The sequence below is a fragment of the Phodopus roborovskii genome, unplaced genomic scaffold, assembly GCF_943737965.1.
Source record: "Phodopus roborovskii unplaced genomic scaffold, PHOROB, whole genome shotgun sequence".
Classification (NCBI taxonomy): Eukaryota; Metazoa; Chordata; class Mammalia; order Rodentia; family Cricetidae; genus Phodopus; species Phodopus roborovskii.
The window spans coordinates 35,127,960-35,132,871 of NW_026125052.1; the positions used below are offsets into that span (position 1 = coordinate 35,127,960).

Here is a 4,912-nt window from a genome sequence, read left to right on the forward strand (position 1 = left end):
GAAGCAAAGTTTTCCATCCATATTTAATCCTTAAGTGTTTGTAAGATATAGGGTTTATATAGACATCCTTTTCAAACTGACAAAATTCACCTTCTGCTTCTGCTTTATAGAGATGTTTTTATCATGACAGACTACTGAATATTTTTTTTAATCTATGAGTCTAGATGATTGTGTATGTTTTAGTTTTTTTAACTTTATAAGTGATATGTTCCATTAATTAAGTGTTGAGTGTTAAACCAACATTTGGATGCTAAGATATAAATCTTCCTTGGACTATTTTTTATGAGTTATTGGGTTCAGTTTTATTTTTATTGCACTGTTTTCAATTGTTAATTGTGTGTGTGTATGTGTGTGTGTGTGTGTGTGTGTGTGTGTGTGTGTAGGTCAGAGGAACTTGCAGGAATTGATTCTTCCCTTCCATTATATGGCTCCTGGGTCTGGAACTCAGGTTGTCACAGTAGCAATAAACCTTTACCTGCTGAGGAATCTTGCTGACACTTTGTGATATAACTATATTCATAAGAGATAGTGAGTCTTCTTCTACTTCGGGAAAACACCAAATGGCGGATGACACCAGTTTAGCGGGAGGGCCCAGAGGACCCAGGGGCCCAGGATTAGGAGGCTTCGGCAGTGGTCTCAGGGGCCATGGTTGTGGTCGAGGCCATGGCCATGGTCGAGGCCGTGGGGCTCGTGGATGTAAAGCCGAAGACAAGGAGTGGGTCCCTGTCAACAAGCTGGGCCGCCTGGTTAAGGACATTAAGATCAAGTCCCTGGAGGAGATCTACCTTTTCTCTCTGCCCATTAAGGAATCCGAGATTATTGACTTTTTCTTGGGGGCATCTCTTAAGGATGAGGTTCTAAAGATCATGCCAGTACAAAAACAGACAAGGGCTGGTCAGCGGACCAGGTTCAAGGCTTTTGTCACAAACAGTCATGTTGGTCTTGGTGTTAAGTGCTCCAAGGAGGTATCCACAGCTATCTGAGGGGCCATCATCTTGGCCAAGCTTCCCATTGTCCCTGTGAGGAGAGGCTACTGGGGGAACAAGATTGGCAAGCCCCACACTGTTCCATGCAAAGTGACAGGCCGCTGTGGCTCTGTGTTGGTGCATCTCATCCCTGCCTCCAGAGGCACTGGCATCGTCTCTGCTCCTGTGCCCAAGAAGCTACTGATGATGGCCGGTATTGATGACTGCTACACATCAGCCAGGGGCTGCACTGCCACCATGGGCAACTTTGCCAAGGCCACCTTTGATGCCATCTCTAAGACCTACAGGTACCTGACCCCTGACCTCTGGAAAGAGACTGTGTTCACCAAGACTCCTTATCAGGAATTCACTGACCATCTTGTGAAAGCCCATACCAGAGTCTCTGTTCAGAGGACCCAGGCTCCAGCTGTTGCCACCACATAAGGGGTTTTATACAAGAAAAATAAAGTGAATTAAGTCTGTTAAAAAAAAAGAGAGATAGTGGACTTTGGTTTTTCTTTCTGTTGGTAAGTTCGTCTATTTTCTTGACTAGTTTGTGAAGGATTCTTTCAGTATTTGTTGGAATATAACCAATGAAGCCATCTCTGTTTTCTTTACAGAATAGGTTTAATTATCGATCCTGTTCTTTACTTAAGTGTACTTTGTTTATATTTATTCTTGAGTCCATTTTGGTAATTTGTAATTTTCTGGGAATTTGTTTATTTCATTTAAGCTATGTAGTTTATTGACATAAACATTCCATTGTATTTTACAATCCTTTAAATCTCTGTAAGGTCAGAGATTAATGATGGGGTAGCCACAGTGGAAGCCCCAGTCAAACCTGAAAAGAATGATTTGCCAATGAGGACCACCCAGACTGATCTTAAAGTTTATGATTTTTCGTTTTGTCTGCCTCTTCAAGGGTCACAGGAAAGTATTATTTGAGCCAAACATAATCTTGTGCACATACTCTGGTGCAAAATAGTTCCACCTGTGTTTGTTGGATGGCTGGAACCATGATGCTTTGGATTTTTGGCTCCTTCTTAACATTATTTCTAACTAAACTGATAAGGCATGAATGGAAGAGCAAGGATTCCTAGATGTGGGAGAAGCTAATGGCCTGTTGGAAGTATTGCTTGTAGAGCTCATCTATTTGCCTTTACAAGGGTAAAAATGTTTTGACACAAGTATCTTGGATATATGTCTTACCTAATGGGTTAGATGGTCCAGGTGCTGAGTTTTCCATATGATTCAAGTTTTGAGAGTCTGTGTAGATGTGAGGGAGTCCTACTGGCTTTGTGAAAGTACCTCCAGAGTTTTACTAGAGAACAGTAAACCTAAGGGAACCTCTGAGATTACACACATCACCAGGTATGTCTAGCCCTGTCCTTGGAGCCCATGTTATGTGGGAACTTTTTGCTCTATTGCAGGGTGAGGTCAATTGAGACAGTGGAAAGTCTTATTTCCTAAGCCCCTTATCAGTCCCCACGACAGCTGTAGGTCCTCTCCTGTTCTCTACTGCTGAGTATAATTTCTCCATGGTCACATGAGAGATAACCGAGCTTTAAGGGGCTTGTTTTCATACATACCCTCCTATGGCCACTTGTTAGTATGCTGCTCATGTTTCCTCTTTTAAAACTTCTTTCCCTTTGTAGATGGCTAAGATCCTAAGACTCAGGAATTCAGGCAGAGGTTCCAGGGTCATCTCATGCTCCTAATCTAGCTGTGTTTAGATCCAGGAATGAGTATGATAGCACCTGGTCTCTAGTGGCCAATCATTTTCTTATCACAGAGTAGAAGGAATCCCCTTGGTACAGATTGGCCCCTCAGCAGACAACAGTGGAGCTTAAGTTCATAAGGGTTTGGATTCAGCATCATTTTTTCCTATGTTTTTCTTGGAATTCACTTTTCTGTCTTCTGTCAAACTCCAAGTCTGTTTAGAGTGCCTCACCCTTAAGATTATGGTTATATCTTCAGCAAGGCTGAGGCAGCTGAGCTGCTGATCATCAGTAAAGTTACACTGGACAGAACAGCCTAAGGGAGATGTCTTTTAAATTACAAAATAGAAATACCTGGGACTTTGCTTCTTTAGGAAGTTAGTTTTTTTTTCTTTTCTTTTCTTTTTTTTTTTTTTTTTTTTTTTTGGAAATATATATAATCATTCAGAGAGTGGGTCTGTCTTTCCCTACCAGCCTAACCTCAGTGGTTTCTGTGCCCCTCATATGCATATTTCTTCCAGAACTTTTATTTTTATGATAGAATTGAGTCTCTAAGTTATCTTGTTTCTTCCTAAAGGATACTGTCCTAAAAATTCCGATTCTTTTCTTTGTATGATGTTCCACAGAGCATTAATCCCTTGATATCCACATGGTTTTCTCCAGAACACATAAACGTGAGGACTCTTTGGGTTCAGGAAATCATAATGTGTCATTGACCTCCACACAATCAAGTCAAACATCTAGATTGTCAGTAAGACCCACCCAGACTCAAGTGGAAGAGGATGAGGAAAACACTACACGAAAAGTCTAGATGCAGTAGTTTTTCTAGATATTGAAAGTTGTTTTTAAAGATACAAACTTTCTGTATATAAAAGCTGGATGTGTGCTACTATGAGGCCTAAAACACATAACTCTACTGAGTCTCAAGGTCATTGACCTTGCCTGAGGCTGGGATAATATATTTACATTCAGATGGGGGACCTCCGACATTCCTCAAATAGTTAGGAACTGGGCAGAGATCAGAATAAATTTGAACTTCTCCACACAGCTAGGGACTCTGTGGGCTCTACATGAATGGCTGGTTTAGATGAGGCTTGCCTGGGAAAGTAACAGTGGCAGAACAAATTGGTGGTGGAGACAGAGCCTGAGTAACCCCAGGGACAACAAGTCTTTTCTTGGTATATGAGAGGCTGGGTCCTGGCAGGTTGAAGGGAGGTTCTGCAAAGCTGCCCTACAGTTTCTCCTGAGGCTGTCAGTACTCTCCCTGTTTGTGCAAGGGTATATGGAGACCACATGCTTGGGATTCTGTTACTCAGAGGCCACAGGTCCTGGGGAGAGTAGAAAGGGTGTGGCCATGTCTTGGGGCAGACCAGGGCATCACCAGGGCCTGACATCACGAAGAACATGATATCCTGTCCAACTTAAGACTGAAGCCAGCTAAGGAGAAGATGCTTACTGACCTACCTTTGACTTTTCCACCAGCCTACGGGCTATGCATAATCCCTATTCCCTGAGCCCACCTCAGCATCAACATGTTTCACTGAAAAGAGTTTTCTTTATATACATACATACATACATACATACATACATACATACATATATATATATATATGGGTTTTTTTTCTTATTTTACTCCAAATGACTTGACAGATTTTGATGCTCCCTCCTGGAAGGCATCATCCTCCCTGTGGAGTGGGGGGGTAGGATGAGAGGGGGGAGTTGGGGGGCATGAAAAGGTTTTCCTTTGTGACTTTACAAGAGACTCAAATCTGAGAACTTTTCCAACTGTGCTGTCTTCTGACTTAATTACTTTCCCAGCATGCCATCAGGGGCTCACTGTATGCCCCAGCCCCACCTTGTGTTCAGGCCCCCATTTTTTATATAACGAAGGCTTACTGTTTCCATGTAAAAATCATTTGTGCATAGATTTCTTGTTGTACACTGCTGATCAGTTTGAAAAATTATTATTATTAACTATCTCACTTGAAAAGCATGTGCAAGAGCAGCTGGCACCTGGTGTGGCTCCCACTGCTATGGGGATAATAGCATTGTTCTATGTCTCCTATGGCTTAGGGGAGAACACAGCCAGCTTTGCCTGTGTGACAGGTGCTGCACCTGGGAGGGCCAAGTCACACCGAGTGCCCTTGTTCACGCTGTTTCATTCCTTAGACTTCTAGGAACCCAGGACTTCTGGGTGACAGGTCCTGCTGTGTGGATGCCTCATTCCAG

At 42.6% G+C, this 4,912-nt stretch overlaps 1 pseudogene; it reads left to right on the plus strand.

Moving 5' to 3' along the window:
• The first annotated feature begins 560 nt into the window (after positions 1–560).
• On the plus strand, positions 561–1,443 carry LOC127221610 (40S ribosomal protein S2-like; annotated as a pseudogene).
• The last annotated feature ends 3,469 nt before the right edge of the window (positions 1,444–4,912 follow it).